Source organism: Chinchilla lanigera, unplaced genomic scaffold (assembly GCF_000276665.1).
Source record: "Chinchilla lanigera isolate Chin_1 unplaced genomic scaffold, ChiLan1.0 scaffold00004, whole genome shotgun sequence".
Taxonomy (NCBI): domain Eukaryota; kingdom Metazoa; phylum Chordata; class Mammalia; order Rodentia; family Chinchillidae; genus Chinchilla; species Chinchilla lanigera.
In genome coordinates, this window is record NW_004955405.1 from 15,186,213 (window position 1) to 15,204,460 (window position 18,248).

The following is an 18,248-nucleotide window of genomic DNA, read 5'->3' on the forward strand; positions in this document are numbered from 1 at the left end:
CTTTCAGGACTTCAAATACGTCACTCCAAGCTCTTTTTGACTTGATGGTTTATGTTGAAAAGTCTGCCGTGATTCTGATGGGCTTTCCTTCATAGGTGATCTGTTTCTTTTCTCTAACAGCTTTTAATATTGTGTTCTTTGGCTGAATTTCTGGGATCTTGATTATTTGTCTGGATGTAGATTTATTTTGGTTATGGCTAACTGAGGTTCTATATGCCTCACTTATGTGTATGTAAGGGTCTTGTCCCATGCTTGGGAAATTTTCTGCTATTACTTCTGCAAATAGTCTTTTTGTATCATCAATGTTGCCTCCTACTCTTTCATTGACACCTATCAGCCTCATATTGTTTTTCTTTGCCTCATCTTGCAGCTGTTGAATTGTTATTTGCTGTTCCTTTGTTATTTTTAAGAGATCTTTTCTTTCATGATCACTAGCTGCAATGCTGTCTTCAAGGCCTGAATGTCTATTTTCCATTTCATTCAAGCAGTTCTTGCAGCTTTCAATGGAATTTTTAGTTTCCTGAATGTCTCTTTGAATCCATTTCATACATTCTGATTCTTTTCTATATTGTTCATTCAAGATTTCCATCATTTTTCTGTGCTCTTTTATTTTCTATTTCTTCTTTTGATATGCCAAGTAATTCTTTCATTATGGTTGTCATTTCTTTTTTTACCTAAGCAATTATTTTTTATCTGATTTCCTCTATGGCCTGATGTAGTTGGTTCTTTACTTCAGTTGCTATCATTTCAGAGATTTCAGGTATGTGACTTCCATGTCCTTCCATGCTGATGTTTCCTGGACTTGTTCTGGGAGGGGTGTTTGGCTGAGATTGCATTTTGCTTCTTCTTGTTGTCATTTCCAAATCTCCTTAGTTTCCAGGGATTCAGCTTCATTCCTATGATGGCAGTGGGAGGTGGAGACAGGAGTTCTGGGCTCCCAAACAGCCCACTGATTGCCTCCTCATTTGATCCTGATTTAATCAATGTTACCTGAACAATTATACTTGTAATCTTATTGGTTGACCACAGTTTTGTCCCACCTCATGCCCACCATGTGATTTCCCATTTTTCCCCACCTTGGACCTGCCTCACATGGATTTGGTCTATAAAAATCCTTAGAAAAGGCAGGGTCCTCAGTAACCTGCTCAGGTCCCTTTCTGTCTCTTTCTCAGACAGAAGCTTTCTTTCCCCCAACAAATATATTCTGCTCTTAACCTCCATTGTTCCTAAAATTCATTCTTTAATTTCAGAGAACATGAATTTATACCAGACATCTAGCAGGTTGAGTTTCTTTCCCCTATATCATTAGTACTCTTTTTCTAGTGGATATTTCAGACTGTGAGAGCAGAAGAGCAACTATAGCCAAGGGGATTTGGGTGGGAAGGAGAACAGTGCATTGGCTTATACATGATCCCTGTCAATGACTTTGGGTGCTTCATGCTAGCTGGAACAAACCACACCAGTTTTGTGCAGAAGTAAGAGCAGTTGGTCAGATCTACATATGCTATGAACTAGTGAAACTTCTCAGAAGAAGTGGATTCCAGGGTCAACTTAATTTCCCCATTGAGTAATTGACTAGAACAGAACCGCACTGTTTCCCCTAGACCCACTTTTTTAATGCAATGATTTTATCATGAGTTTGAGAGCCATTATTTGTTAGGTGAAGACTGTATAATTAAACCCACCATTTAGTACTTAAACTTTTATTAGTACTTTTTTTCTAATGGCCTTTGGGTGGGCTGGTAACTTTTTCCAATCTCGTGACTACTCAAACCCCAGGAAATTTCTCCTTGATGACAGCCCACCGCACCTTGATGACAGCCACACCTAATGCAAATCAACAAGGCTCAGACATAGAATTCAAAGAGCACAGTCCTTATACTACCAGCTATTGCCAGATGACTTTTGCCATGCTGGGTCACCAGGTCTGATTTTTTTCAGAAAAAGACAGGGTTTAGATTTCTGTGAAATCACTCAAATGCAAAAAGTTGGCTATTAACTTAAGTTTTTTTTTAAAGCCACCACTATCACCAGACCCTGTGGGCCAAAGAAAACAGCTTCTAACCACATGCAGCAGGGACTTGACCTCTGCTTTACAAGCTGATGAAAACTAAACCCAATTCTGAGAAAGAAAAACCAATATAACTAAATTGTCTGCCTTAATTGTCTGCTAAATTCCTTCCCCCTGAAAACAGATTTCATAAACATCTCAGAAAGCCAACCCATAACACCCTTGGCTTCACATCTTAAAATTCAGCATCCATAACTGGAATGCTGGTGCATGCTTATATTCTCAGCACTCTGGGAAGCCAAGGCAGAAGGTTCACAAGCTGGAGCCCTGCTTGGCCAGTTTAATGACTTAGAAAGACTCTGTTTCAAAATTTAAAAGGGCTAGGGAAGTAGCTCAGTTGAGAAGACCGTAGGTTCATTCCCCAGTACCACAAAAAGAAAAAAGCCGCTCAGCATCCACATGAGTGTGTTCCATCTCTCAATTTGTGTAGCAGAATAAGTGAGGAATCTGCCTACACCAAAGTGAGGTTCACTATTCTTTCATAGGGTCCTAGGTGTTCTTCAAGAGTGCACTGATGGGGCTGAGAGAATGGCAGAATGGCAGAAAAATTCCAATGACAGCAAGGGAAAAATAGGGAATTCTCTAGCTGCCAGAGAAGAAGGGAGGAGACATCCTATTTGTGCATAAGAAACACAATCCTAACTGAGAAAGGAAGGATTACTTATCCCCTGAATCAGTTAGTAGATTGTGAGCTCCCAGAAGCTGACTGTACCTATCTACCTACGCTTTTCTAGACTCCACTGCCATCTCTGACACACAGTAGGGAGTCCCTTAGCCATGGGAGGAAAGCAGAGCAGAGTTGTGCCATATGGAAGGTTAAAGAAAAACTCATAACCAAAGATAAACTGGTGACTTCAAAACCTCCCTGGGGAAACTGGCAATGTGAAATTTTAGTACTTCAAGACAAGGCTGCAATTTGCAATTTTACAATCACAGACTTTATTGTTCCTTAAATTATCATAATGAAGGAAAAGGGAAAAGATGAAAAATTAGAATCTAATGCTCACAGTTTATACATTTCAAGAAGCAGGGGGAAAATTCAGTCCCCCTAGGAATAGGTAAAGCAATTGAAAATCAACGAGATGTGAATAAAATTGTTTTATAGCATTGTTTTCCCCAGACATATTTTTTAATGCACTGATTTTATCAAGAGCTTGAGAACTGTTATTTGTTAGATGAAGACTATGTAATTAAACCTACCATTTCAAAAGAAAAGCTTTATGGGTCCTTTTGTTTTGTTTTGTTTTTAATCTTCTGTGGCTGAGCTGGTAATTTTTTCCTGTCTCACACCTACTCAAAACCCAGGAGATTTGTCCTTGATGCCTTGCATGAATATAATTACAGTACAGTTCTCTGGTGCATAGTTCAATCACAGCAGCCAATTATTGATTTGTGTGCGTATCCAACACACTTTTCTCTACTCTGGGAGCTGTTAAAATGCATTAACAGCCTCGGAGCTCATGTTCTGAATATGGCAACAGTGGGGGTGTCAGCTGTTTTGCTTTATATTTTTCTTTTCCTTTCCTCCCAAGACCTGAGACAAACCTTTTCTGAGCTGGAAAGCTCCACCGATGTGTTGCAACAAATTTATGTTCAATTTCACACTGGGTCACACACAATCAGAAGGAAAACATAACCATGGCTTTGGAGAGAGCTGCAAGGTCGCAAGGACGACTGCACAGAATGATCTCCCTTTTCTCATTCTCACAGGGACTTTGGGAAGCACACTTTCTTCTCATTTGTGACTGGGAGAACTTCTCAGCACAAAGTCTTCAGTGAATTCAGAGGACTGTTTTTCACATGTTCCCTAAGTATTGATATTAAAATTACAAACTTTTCATTCCTTTCTTGTGTGCATAAAACATTCTGCTAGGAAACCACATAGTACAATGGAAAAGGACCCAAGTAGGCAAATGAGAAGACAAGGGTGTAGCAGTGGCTCTGCCATGACCCAGAGGAAGTCATGAATCTTCTCTAAACTTCAGGTTTCTCTCTACAGAAAAGAAATCAGGCACTACTGGTTTTCAAGTAGTGCACCATGAGAGTTGGTGATGTAGATGCAGACATTCAATAGGTCTCTAGGACTTTATTGCTCCCACTACACTTCAGCCACAACAAGTTGATTCTTACCTGTCTACGGCACAGATTTCCATATTATATTTTCCATACAAAAAGTGTTTCTTACCTTTATAAGCTTGAAGAAAATTTCCTGACCTTTCCAATTCTCACTGCCTATGATTCTGAGACTTTTCTCTGTGAATGTAGATAGACTCAATTTCCTAAAGGGCATGTGTTCATTACTGCAGGTCACCATGGAAAATGGGAATCTGGTTTATGAATGATGGTTTTCTTTAATGTAATCACCAGCATCATAAAAAAATATGAATTTATTAAGCACCTATTCATATACTGTGCCTTTAAGGTTACTTTTCAGCACAAGCAAAGCTTACAAGTTGTGTTTTAAATTCAAGAGACTGATTTCACAGATTTTGGAAATGGGAAATCCTGACATTCTTTCAATGTAGTATTGCTACTAGGATGCAGAAATACAAATGAATAATATATTTGAAAATGCTTTTATAATACAACCTGGAACAGCCAATAGGCAATTAAACAATTTTACCTTGAACAGACCTTATGGGGGATATTAATGTTTGCCTATAGTTCCAAGCAGAAAAGTATTAGCGCTCTAGGTAAATAACCAGATTTCAACCAACCTAAATAGGAAGTGATTCTTCTCAGAAAAGAGGGTCTAAATATCTACCGTGCATTACCACTGGGATACGAAAAAACATTGGTGCCTCAGGACATATAAAAGAACATGCAGGTAAGAAGGTAACAGAAAGAGTTCACACTGAGAAATAGGAATTTGCAGTAGTGCATATCCAAAGGATTCATAATTCTCAGTTCATATTGGAAGGGAGCAAAGGCTACCACAAAAATTAATGGACACAAACCCAGTATTCAAAATGGACCTAAGGAAATACTTCAGCAAAGACTAAAATTTAGTAACAAAGATCATAAGCCAGAAGAAGGCCTTTTATATCTGACTACAAAGAATAAAAAGAAATGGATCATAATGTACTAAAATAGAGAATGTTGCCTCATCCTTACTGGTAGGTATTATCACTATGTGCTCTGTAAAGAAAAATCAGAGATCAATACTAGAATCAGCTCAGAACTCTTTCATTCACTGTTTTCCATCCATGTTATTGAGGAAATAGAACACAGTTTGTAGAAATCAAGAAACCACTAATCTCTCCCTCCTTCTCTTCCTATCTACTTTCTGAGCTGGTTTGGCTGACAAATTAGGCAATTCAATAATACTCTTTATTCAGCACAATTCTTGATCTGTTGCATCTTCCAAAATAAAGTACTCAAATGCCTCAAAACTAGAACAGAATATGAAAAGATGCCTCCTGCCAAAAAGACAAAGTCCTCCACAGGGTTCATATAACTTTGAATGTTTTAATGGGGAGCTTCAGAATTCTGATAATCTTATACACAATTGATACTTATGGATCTCCTCTGAAATGCTACAGAAATTCCTAGGAGGTAGCCCTAAAATTATTAAAAATCTATTAACTCTCATGGGAATTAAGTTTTTAAAATGTGTACTATGTAGCATTCAACACCCCAGGCACAGTTATTCCACTAGGAAATTATATGATAAATTTTAAAAATCACCTCAAAAGCAGGTAGTTCATAGCCACCAATCTGGTTACAACAGGTGATGGTTCTACAGCTCCTGAAACCAAAGAAAAACAACCTATGGAATCCATTTAAATCAAAGTCTCTTATGATAGACATTATGCCAAATATTTCTAGTCTTCAGTATCTCCAGGCACATGGTAGGATTGTCTTTTTTGGCCCCTTTAGGTTTGTATGTAACCACGTGACTAATTATGGTCAATGAGTATAGCAGAAACAAGTCACTTCCAAAATGGAGCATTCAGTTGATAATGTAAGACCTCTGATCCAGTGAGGGGAAGTAAATGCTCCATCTACTTAGGTCCCAAAGTGACTTCAATGAATACAGCTCTTATAGACAGTGTACATGTAGCACAAGAAAAGTCAACCTTTATTGTTTTAGGTTTTTGAGACCAGGGGATAATTTGTTAGTACAGCATTACTTAGTCTATCCTGACTGACAAAAAGCTCCATGAGTTTGACTCCCTGTTCTGGAGGAACATACACAGGAATGGACTACCACAACTTATCTTCCAGTCCAAGATCCTGGCTAGACGCCCAGAGGGTCTCAGGCTGCTGCTCTAGCTCCTCAGCTCACACATCCCCAAGCAGTACTCTTTTTTCTTATTTTTTAAATTGAGTGTAATTAACAAATAGAAAACGTATATTTAAAGTATACAATAGCATGTTTTGATATACATATATATTGTGAAATAATGATCAAAATCAAGATATTAACACATCCATCACCTCACAAGCTTATTCTTAATTTCCTCCATTATGAAGTACTCTTAAGCCAGAGAGGCACAGAAGGTCTGGGAGCTTTCTACCATTTGTCCCACCAACTTAATTGCTTCCATAGGATGGGTTACTCCCCATCCCCCCCCCAAGTGTTGTGAACACTGGGTTCACCCGCAAAAACAAAATAATAAATCATGTAAAGTGCCCTGAGCAAATTTAGAAAAAAAGTTATTTGCAGCTTCCTTAGGATATGAAGTTTGATAAATTTATTCCTTTTTCAGTTTAAACTAACATATCTTGGCATAGTATATTTTTCCTCACAAAGCATTTGTTTCAGGTGGTTCACAATGATTCCATAATTATTTTGAAAAACATTCCTTAAAAGCATGGTTCCTATTTTGAGGAGGAGAGGGATCTGGTTCATTTTTCGCTTAAACTTAATGTTCATTTATTGGGTTGTCACGATAACTACCTCTCAGAGCAGGTCTCCTTGACATTTTACCACAACCCTGGGGCGTTTGAGATTGTTTCTACCCGCTCTCCCCCCAGGCCTATGATTTCAAATTATTTCAAAGGATTTTAACGTGAGTGCATTTTGTTCAGACAAAGGCTCTTCTAGCCAGGCATAGCATCAAGCTGGAAACAGCTTGGCAGAGACCGCCATTAACACACAGCTACAAGAAAAACAAAATAAAATGAGAAATGTTGAAATGCTGTTTTTTTCTTTTTTCTTTTTTAAAGCTGACAGAGGCAATGGAAACAACTTAAGTAAGATCATCAGGTAACCTCTTATTGCAACAACCACAAGCTTTGGAAAATATTCCCTAATCCCTCTGCTCTTCTCTTAGAGCAGTAAGATGTTTCTTAAATGCCTACAACCTTTCCTTGTACCTAAGAATTGCCCTAGATTTCATGAATTATTGCAAATTGGTAATCACAAGTGCAAATGAGGAATTGCAAACATGAGTACCCATCTGTGCATGCAATTAGGTGCCGTGAGCAAGTAATTGCCTGTTTTTACAAGAGCCTACTTAGAGATCTCAGTTTGAGCATGTATTTTTTGAATAATTCTGGCATAACATACAGCAAAACTTTTTTCCTGGGACAAATACTTTAAATAAGCTACCAAACAACCTGTAATACTTTAAATAAGCTACCAAACAACCTCATAGAGATCATATCCGAAAAGGGAGCCCCACCATTACTGATATTTAAAAGAGACTCACACTTTTTTTTTACTTTTTAAAAATATTTTAAAGAGAAAAAAATAGCAATAATGAAATAACAACAACAAAGACAAAAGCAAAACAACTAAGACACACTGAGAACATTTTCCAAGCAGATCAGGAAAGCCTAGCACAGCTAATGCTCCCTGGGATGCTCCTGTCCCAGCCCCTTTGGGAGATTTCTGGAGATTTGGTAGTAATGTTCTCATTACTTTATACAGCGGAGACTATGCTTACTGAATCCCTACCATATACAAAGCTTTCTGTTCTAAGCTTTATGTAGAACATAAAAATGAATTCAAGCATGGAATTTTCTCTTAAGACACTTGCAATCAGTCAGGAAACAGAAGATGTGAAACACGAAAGGCTTTGTATTCAAAATGCATAAAGATACCCCTTCCCTTATCAAGCCATATCTGCACAGCAAAACAGGGATATGCTTTGCATTTTAAAACATCTTAAAAATTATCTTTGGGTCTGAGCCTGCATCAAGCCATGTCATTGTCTGCCTCCTGCCCCCAACTGACCTGATTGCCTTCCCTTCTCAAAGTCACCCAGTTTCCTTGATGGTCTTCAACACTTCTCCTCAGCTGCTAGGGACTTTGCTTCCCCTCCTGCTGCTAAAAGCTTTAATCTACAGCTATTTTTGATTCTACCCCAAGCTGCTACTTCTTTGCTCTTGCCGAACGTCCGGTTCCTCTCATTACTACCCTTTCCTTATGTGCCACCTACGTACTAACAACTCCCAAATTACAATTTTCAGCCCAACCTGTCCCCTGAAGCCCACACTTGTCCCCATTTCCTCTTAGGTATTTCATAGTCACATCAGATTTTGTTCACTAAAACCAGCCCCAATTTGTTCCTCTCACCTTTCCTTATCTCAGTAACATGCAATCTCAAATTCTGTAGTCATCCTTTCACCCTCTCTTTCGGCTCACACTAGACACTCAGTACATTAGCGAATCTTTCATTCAAACTTCAGACAGATCCAGAGGCTACCACCTCTCACACTTCCACCACTATTGCCTTGGGCCAAGGTTCCCTGTCCTTTGCCTGGCTTGCTCCCATTGCCTCCTAACTGAGCTTCTTTTTTCCATCCGGGCCCCTTGAAAATTATTCTCCCAATTAGTCATCAGAGTGGGCCTTTTAAAAGCAAATTGTGTCACTCTTCTGATCATGGCTTGCCTTCTCCCTCTGAGTCAAAGCAGAATTCCTTACAAGAATCTGCAAGATCCTTCATGATCTGTCTGTGTTTATCATCCCCTGTACCGCCATCACCTCTAGTCACTATGACTCAACAAAACTGGCTTCCTTATTCCTCCTTATACATGAAGGGCACTGCTGTTCTCACTCACAGGGATTCTCTTCCCCAGGAATCTGAGGAGCTTCTGCCTACACTGCTTGTACATCTCTTATCAGAGAGGTCTCATCAGAGAGCTTGTTGCCCTGAGCTCTCAGGAATACAACTCCCTACCCACCACCCCAAACCACAGTTCCCAGTCCCTATCTTCTTTTTTTTAATCTATAACTCTTCTTGCTCTGATATATTCCAAGCCCTGAGAGAGTTGACGTTTTGTTCTGCTAGGTTTTCTAGCATCTCAGACAGTGCCTGACATGCTGTTTTATGTGTCAGTGAGAGGATAAATGAATGAATGAACATTCCTAAGGTTAAAGTGTTTACCTGCTTTACAATTTATGAATTATGAATTCATTTTGTACTTACAAAAGGGTGTCTTTTTTATTTGTATCCCTCTCTTGCAATAAAAGAAAAAAAGAGAACATTTTCTCGTAAAATTATTGTACCAGCATCCTAAAATGCAGTGTAAGTTTTTCAAGTCTCTCACCCCAGGTTAACTTCCTTGCTGTTGAAGGACACTTCACAAGAATCTGAAGGAACTCCCTGAGCCTTCACCCCACTGTGCTGGTACCCAGATTTTAGTCACCATTCTCTTCCTGTTCTCTCCTAAGCAAGCCATCAGGTCTTCTCAGTAATAAGACTTCTGGTCAGCCCAGACCTCCTTCCTTATACCTCCCATGGAAAACACATTACACAGGTGAAAAAATGACATGAAAAAGTAAACTTTATCATTAAACTCACACTTAACCACCAACAGACTCAAAAAGCAACAACCTTAGTCGAGCGTGGTAGCACACCTGTAATCTCCCTACTCTGGCAGGTTGAGGAGGCAGGAGGACAGTAGGTGCGAGTCTAGCCTGGGCAATTGAGACCCTGTCTCAAGGTAAAAACTATTTTAAAAGGACCAGGAAATGTAGATCAGTGACAAGGCCCTAGGTTCAATCTCCAGTACAAAAATAAAATAAAATTAAAAATACCATACTTTTCTTCATCACTAAGAAAATGAACTACCATCTTTCTTATTAAATAACTAAAAATGCTAAGAAGGAGCAACAAGGTATAAGTTCTTGGAAGAAATAAAAAAGGAACAAAGCCATCAGACTCTCACCACTTAAAAAAAGCATAAATGCAAATGATACACTCCTAGATTCTAAGGATTACAAATTATCTATGAATTGGTATACTAAACAAAAGACTATGCTTTGACAAAATTGGAGTGCCATTTTTAAAGATTTAATTTATTTATTCCATCATTTTTAAGGTAGGAAACTTTGAACTTTTATCTAACCTCAGCATACATTAAAAGAATTTCAGGATTTAGATAGAAAATATCTCTTCTATCTAAGCCAGTAGGCTTGCTTTTTAAGTTTTACCTCAAAAATGTTAATTGTATAAGCTTATTTTATGATTTCTAATTTTATACTAACACAGCAAGTCTCTATATTTTAAATATACAGCAGATCACAGGGCACAATCCTACCGTTCAAGGTTTGAGAAAGAAGGAACCAAGAATAGAATGAATCGTTAAAACAGGCAAAATTCTATAGCATAAACATTTCTTCGCTATAGCTTACCTACTGGCCTTTCTACATGAAAAAAAGAACATGAAATTTTTCTTATGAAATGTTCTCAAAATGGCAAAACAAAGCTATGTACAAAGAAAAAAGGAACAGGAAACAATAGAAACCACCTTTTGCAATAAATAACCCTGTGGTTTCTCCTTCCACACCAGAAAATCAGATAGCTGCAATAAAAGCACAATTACACGGGGTACTCTGAGCAGTCAACTCACAGATTTTTCCCTCGAGTTCTAGTTCTCCAAAAAGGACATTAAGTAAAGTGCCACATGTTCACATTTTCATTTTAATTACCTCTTTAAAATGTTAGGATTTTTGAGCCATGTGGGAGTCGTGTACATTTTCAATCACACAGGGCTCCATGTTTTAAATCAGTTAATTCTCATTATACCTTCCTGCAATTCATACACCACACTACCCATATTTAATATTATGTGTTTAAATAACTTGTCTAATACCATGTCACAAGTTAGTAAAAGAACAAAACTGAGGCTTGCATCAGCAATTCTACATGTTAGCCCAGTAACTCCAGGTAGGAATCTAAATCTCTCTGGGTCCCTATAAAAGAGGACACCTGGACCACAGAATTGCAGCAACCCCTCTCATCAGAATGGTCAATGATTTCCTGATCTTGATTTTAGGCTTAAATATTTTATCTCTCTATTGTGTTTAAGGTCCTCAAAATTCATCATTAGCTTTCCATGAAAGCATACTGAGTTGTCTGCCACTCAAAAGCCCCATTCATACGGGTGCTTATTCCTTTATAATTTTTCAGAAGAAACCTTTCAACATGTGTAAAGATGTCACATTGCCCAGCAGCGTATAGTACAGTCCTACCACACTCAAATTACTAAGCTGCCTTCTTTCATCTCTCAGCTATCATTGACTTAAAGAATTCTGATTCTTCCTTATTGTTCTCCATAGTTTATTTCCTTACACTTTAATAATTTCTTTACCTTTCAAATTACCCATTTCCCAGTAACAAAGTCTAAGTCATTCTGACTGAAAATTCTCTTGTGCATGCTAGACATGTCTTTCATCACAATGAAAGGAAATGTGATTTTTCCCTTCTAATTAACCATTTTGAGCTATATCACTGGCTCATATCTACTTTTCATTTCAGTGTCTCCAACCCTTTCAGGTCATTCTGCTCTAATCAGTCATTATTCATTCTCCTCCAGACATAAAATAACTTACATCCAATGGTGAGACAGAGGTCTGCCTAGTATGGCCTTGTCATGGTTTGAGTTACATCTCCTTTAAATTCATAGGTTGAAGTCCCCTGAATGTAACTGTATTTGGAGATAAAACTTTTAATGAGGAAATTAAAGTTAGATTAAGTCACTAATGTAAACCCTATGTAATATGACTCCTGTCCTCATAAGGGGAGGAAATTGGGACCTGGACACGTGCAGAGGGAAGATAAGCAGGAAATGGAGGAAAAAGACAGCCAGGTCCAAGCCAGGGAGAAAGCCCTCGAAAGAAACAACTCTGCTGACATCCTAGTCTCAGGCTTGTAGCCTCTAGGATTGTGAGAAAATAAATTTCCATTGTGTAAGCCACCCATTCTGTGGTATTTGTTATAGCAGCCCTTGAAAATTAATATAAGCCCTTCTCCTGGTTGTGATTTCGAGCGGTAAACACATCACTGCCCTCCACATTCACGGCTATGGTAGGAGGAGAGAAGCAACAGATGCACCTCACTGCAGCACACACACGGTGCTGGTGCACATACCATTCCACCGGCCTCCATCACTCTGCATCCAGTTGATACAGGCGGATGGGTTGAGGGCTTTCACAAGAAGAGAAGCACGCGCTTTGGTAATTTAAACTAGATCTTCAGTGTTTACTTTTACTTTTTTTCTTTGCACTGGAAGAATGATTAACAGCCTGATAAATCTCAAGTAGGTAGCTCAGTAGCTAAAGATAACCTTGAGGAAGAACAAACCAATTTGCTCTGGTCCTCTTTTCCCTGATCTCACCCTCAGTGATCATTGTACTGCTTTCCTGCTCAGAGTCATATGGTGCAGCTCCAGGTCAGTAACAGCCCAAGGAAAATTAGCTCTGTTTTCAGAGATGCCTAACACAGTCAACCCTGTATATCTGTGCCCTCCACACCTCTGAGTGCAATAGCCACAGACTGAAAATATTTAGGGAAAAATGAAAAAATTGTGCAAGGACTTTATTCTTGTCATTACTCTCTAAAAACAATACAAGATGGAAGCCGGTTGTGGTGGAGCACACCTGTAATTCCAACACTAAGGAGGTTGAGGCAGGAGGATCGTTGCGAGTTCGAGACCAGCCTGAGCTACAAAGTGAGCTCAAAACCAGCCTGAAATGCATAGTGAGACCCTATCTCAAAAAAACAAAAAAATACAAGATAGTAGCTACTTAAATAGCATTTGCACATTCTTAGATATTAAAAGTAATCTAGAGATTAAGTATAAGGAAGGCTATGTGGAGGTGCATGCAAACACAGTGCCCTTTTATATAAGGAACTGACTATATGAGATTTTGGATATTTATAGAGCAGGTCTGGGAGTGGTCCTAGAACCAGTACTCCACAGCTACCTGAGGACAATTGTATTTGAGCCTGGAACCAAGGTTTAAAAAAGCAAAACTTACTCAGATGAGTAAAAAGCTTAATATTTTAATTTTTTTTGTTTTTCCATCTATCCCATGTTTTTCAGAAGATACTTTTTGAGCACCTAGTATATACAAGGTTCAACAATTGATAACAAAACATCCACATATAAAGAAACTATAGAAAACTATAGGAAGAGGCTGCGGGCATGATGTCACACACCTGTAATCCCAGCTTCTCAGGAGTCTGAGGCAGGATGATGATCTTAAGTTGCAGGCCAACCTGGGCAACATAGCGAGACCTGTCTCAAAATTTTAAAAACTAAAATAAAAATGGCCGGGGATATAGCTCAGTGGTAGAACACTTGCCTAACATGCATCAGGCCCTGGCTCCAGTTCTCAGTTCCCAGCAAAAAAAAAAAAAAAAGAAAAGAAAGAAAATCCATAAGAGTTCACCAAATAGCTAGGTCATGAAGATTTTTAAGGGAAGAGTAAGAAATTACAGAGTTCAGAATTTTAAGATTATGAGAGACAAAAAGACTCCAAAGACCAGATGCTCTCTTTCTCCAGGACATTTTACATGTTATAGGCTTAGAAAATCAAAACAAATATATCACATCTGTTTAGACAGACATTCAGACATGATAAGCAAACCACAGTCCTGTACAAAAATCTATCTTTCCCTCTGCCTCCTTCCCTCCCTGACAAACATGTTGATCTATTCCTTTGCAAATTCCCCAAGCAGAAATCATTCACATTCATATACTGCAGCCAAATCATTTTCCAAGTGTATTTTGATGTTTTGGACTTTCCAACGCCAGGCTATGCCTGTCATCTTCTTTGAAACAAGTTTCCAGGAGGCAGAAGAAAAAAATAAGCACACTCGGAGCGGTGAGCAGTTTCTCTCTTGTCTGGGTGAGGGCACTGGAGGTGGCAACAGCAGCATTGCTGAGGGGCGCTCGCCCCAAAGGAGCAGGACTGCTTTTCCATGCAGCACTGTGGGAGAACTGCGCAGATGGCTACAGGAAGAGGGGAGACCCTGAACCCTCTGAAGAGAACCGTCAGGGCAGTGGCGTTCTCTCTCCAGGCAAGGATCAGGAACAAAGGAATCTTTATTCCTTGCTTTCTGCTGCACTAGTTTGCTTTCTATTCCTTCTAAGCAGCTGAAAAGGACCACGAGCAGCCCTATCAATCAGCTAGGAAGAGATGAAAGGTTTCGGAAGAGAGGAGCTGTCATTTCTGAGAATAGTTTACTCACATTAGAGAATAGCCCTTAAAGGAAAGAACTTCGTAGGATGAATCTTTTAATTACAGAGAGATAAATACATCTATGTAACACACCAATTTCATTTTGGATTAAACACTCTCATTAAAAGCTAGATATTCAGCAAACAGATCTCAATTTGGAAATGGCTTCTCTCCCTAATATATATCTTCAAGTTACCCCTGCCCCACACATCCCCAAGTTTGGTTTGTTATTTGAGAATGAGCAAGGAGAAAAATACACAGCCTCTCAGAGATGAAGTTGAAGGTCCTACATATGTTCCATTTGCTACCAAGCAAGCACTGTATTCTCAAAAATGTTGACTAAGTACCTGAAACTTTACAGTCATACTGTCATAGAGTACTTTTTAAACTTCTCCAAAAATTCCAACGCATTTTACTACTAACCATGACTCCTATCCCACCTGTGGGTGAGGAATATAAGCAAGATGACCTCAGAGTTTATGGTGCGCCCTTACAGTGCCAAAGACAAAGTGGGCACAGATAGTCAATACATATCTATTGAAATGACATAATCATAACTCTGGGAATTCTACCTTACAAAGCATTTTAAATTACAACCTCTTCTAGTTTCTCTTAGGTATAAAACAAGCATAGAAATAGTGCCCTCTTCTAACTGGTTGTGGTTTTGCTGATTCATTTTAACAGAGGGCCCCTCACTAAGACAGCCCAGAGGCAACGCTCCTCTTAGTGTATAAATAGAACAAGGGCTTTCTGAGACCATGTTCCCTCTCCCAATATTTCTGTAGGGATCAATCCTTTTTCTTGGGGAACTTTCTGGAAACTTTTATAAATTCCCATTTCAGAAAATTTCTTTCAATTAACTCAGGGTTGGGGAGGTGGGGTGAGTACCTAAAAGGGGAAGAAAACCCTTAAGGTTTCTTAAGAACTGTTTATTTTCCACCAGTGTTTTTGATTTCTTTTCTTTGAAATCCTCTAACAGAAGGATGTTGATCTAATATTTTAATATCTTAGCTTCTTGTTTTTTCTCAGGTTGGAAATAAATGGAGATACCTTAATATATGCCGTAGATGACATCGCAAGGGGTAGATTGATGACATGGTGAAAATGTGTTTCCAAAGTTGGTGCCAAGTTTGAGTTCTACCTGTTGGAAAAATCACCCGCTCCTCACGTCAGTTCTTTGGCAGGGGGGCTAGGCACTCTACACAACACTTTTGTGCTGAGGCGCCCTGTGGTGGGCATCTTCTCTCTCCCTAAAGTTTCTTCACAAAAAGTTCAACGCTAACCGATTCAATTTTAATCAAAATAAGGAGACCAAGATTCTTTATTTGATCACACTGTTGTCAGTCTCCTAAACCTTCTTCTAGGTCAACCAGTTCAGTGAGAACCCTCCCAACCCTCAGCACTGAGCTCTCCATCCGCCGGGGTTCCTCACCCCATCCTCCCCCAGGTGATGCCCGATCACCCTGGCCAGTCTTTAGCAAGAATTCATTTAGGTCAGTTTAGCCAAAATGCCCCCCTTACCTCTGATGTCTCCTCTTAACAGTTTTCCATCCACTGAGTCCCGCCCATTCTGCTCTTTGGCTGTAACTTTCCACTTGTCTGTGATACATGAGGTGTGATCAAAATACATAGTGAAGGTTTAAAATTGTTTTAAATTGATCGCAATAAAAGATATATTGCCATTAATTCCCCTCCAGATATTCCTCTTCCCTTCTAACACACTTATCTCACCGTTCTTGCTGCTTTCTAGGGCAGCTTTGAAAGTCCTCGTACTGCCATGAAAATAGCTGAGCTTACTTTCAGACGTGTGTCTTGGTTTCCACGACAATGATGTGTCTTGTTCTGGTAGCTCTATCTCTACTACGTGGATGGCCTATGTTCTGGGGGCTAGGCAAAAATATGGCAATAACAACAACAAAATGCAGTTCTGAGGATTTCTTACATTGAGAATCTCACTAGAAAGACTATTGCATAGAAGTATAGATCCAGATTTGAATCTTAGGTCTAGTGTAAGACTTTGAAGCTAATGGAGCTCTTTGGGTTTATTTTGTTTTTTAACCTGTAAATGGGGATGATAATGCCATTGTCCTCACTGGATTACTGTAGACATCTCTGGTCTCCACAGATGGCCAGCAACAATCCACCAAAGTGTCACTGAGGCTTCTTCACTTATCATCTGACATCATCAGATCCACAGGAACCTGGTATCAGGAACAAACACCACCAGGCTAGGGAGATACCATACCCATCATGCTGTTATTTGTAACCATATTTAAGTGTATTTGATTCATTTGTTTGGGTGTGTGTTTGCTTTTGAGAAAGGGTCTTGCTATATAGCATGGGCTGGCCTTAAACTCATGACTCAGCTTTTAAAGGCCTGACTCAGCCTCCCACGTGCTGGGACTGCACGCATGTGGCAACATACTTCGCTCAGGTATGTGGTTTTTAACCAAATGAGCCTGATTTCTTCCAATTCAAGGGAATGTCTGTCAGGAAAATGATGTGCATCAGTTTATACAATTGATATGCTGTGTGAGCATAAAAGTTTACAAAGCCAGTGGTTCCTAAGTTAAGGTCTGTATGTACCCTGGAGTTCTCAATGTCCATAAATTTATCCTTTCACCGTGCTTCATATGAAAACTGAATGGACAGATATATGCACGTACATTCATGCACATCCAATACTACTGCTTCAACTAAATAGATTGTGCATATAAACGCTATTAATAAAATATGTCTATTTAAAAGCATTATTTACTATATAAAGATTTTATTTTTCTTAGTTAATATTTGCTACTATAATATTCAGTGGTTTTACCTTAATGTTACTATCTGAAATTTGCCGCTGATGCTATCATTAATTTTTTTTTTTTTTTTGAGAGAGGGTCTCCCAATGTAGTTTGGCTGGCCTTGAAATCACTATGTAGCCTAGGCTGGCCTCAAATTTACAGCAATCCTCGTGCCTCAGCCTCTCAAGTGCAGGTGTGTGCCACAATGCCTGGTTCTATTTATTATGAATAGTAGCTAACACTTACTATATGCCAGGCATCTTCAAATGACTTAACAGATATGAACTCATTAAATCTGGCCCTGTGCGGTACAGCCATCATCACTTCTACTTGACATAGTAGGAAACAGCAGGGAGAAGTTAGGCAATTTGTCACAGAGCTAGAGCAGAGCTGGGGTTCAAATGTGAGTTGCTGGTTCCAGAATCCAAGCTCTTTGTTTTTATATTCAATCCATTATAAACTGAGCTCTACGGTGGTATGTTGGTAGCACTATTTTCAGCCAGAGTATCATGTGAAAATGGGCATGTTTCTAAGTGGGTATAAACTCAAATGTATGTGTGTAATCTGGCATGTAAGTGACCTAGCATAGAAGCAGGAAATCCATGGCAGCTATTTTATAAACAGAATACACAAGTTTAAATAAAAAGTAATAATAATACTGCCTGGTCTGTCCATATAGACTCCTATGTAAAGAGGTCACAGAGGTCAGAGCAAGTTTCCATTAATGGCATTTCCTTCGATCCTCATTTTGCTTCTATCTTGTGGCTTTTATTTTGCCAGTATTAAGCTATTTACTCATTTGTTAAATTGAAAAGTAACAACAAGCAAAACAGTTAAATGTAAAAAAGCCAGAAGAATGCATTTCAACTTTTCATTGCTATGCTTGAGATATGTTCAAATTCACAGGCAAGTCCTATTTATCGTATGGAGCACTCGAGAATATTCAGTGACTCTCTACTATGCACT

General features: G+C 39.0%; 1 long non-coding RNA gene across 1 annotated transcript in view; it reads right to left on the bottom strand.

The window, feature by feature from the left end:
* Positions 1–18,248, bottom strand: part of LOC106149751 — a 64,742-nt gene that overhangs the window by 6,855 nt on the left and 39,639 nt on the right. Inside the window, exon 3 of the long non-coding RNA XR_001236111.1 lies at positions 5,759–5,819. This is a non-coding gene — a long non-coding RNA (uncharacterized LOC106149751). The remainder of the gene's footprint in view (positions 1–5,758; positions 5,820–18,248) is intronic.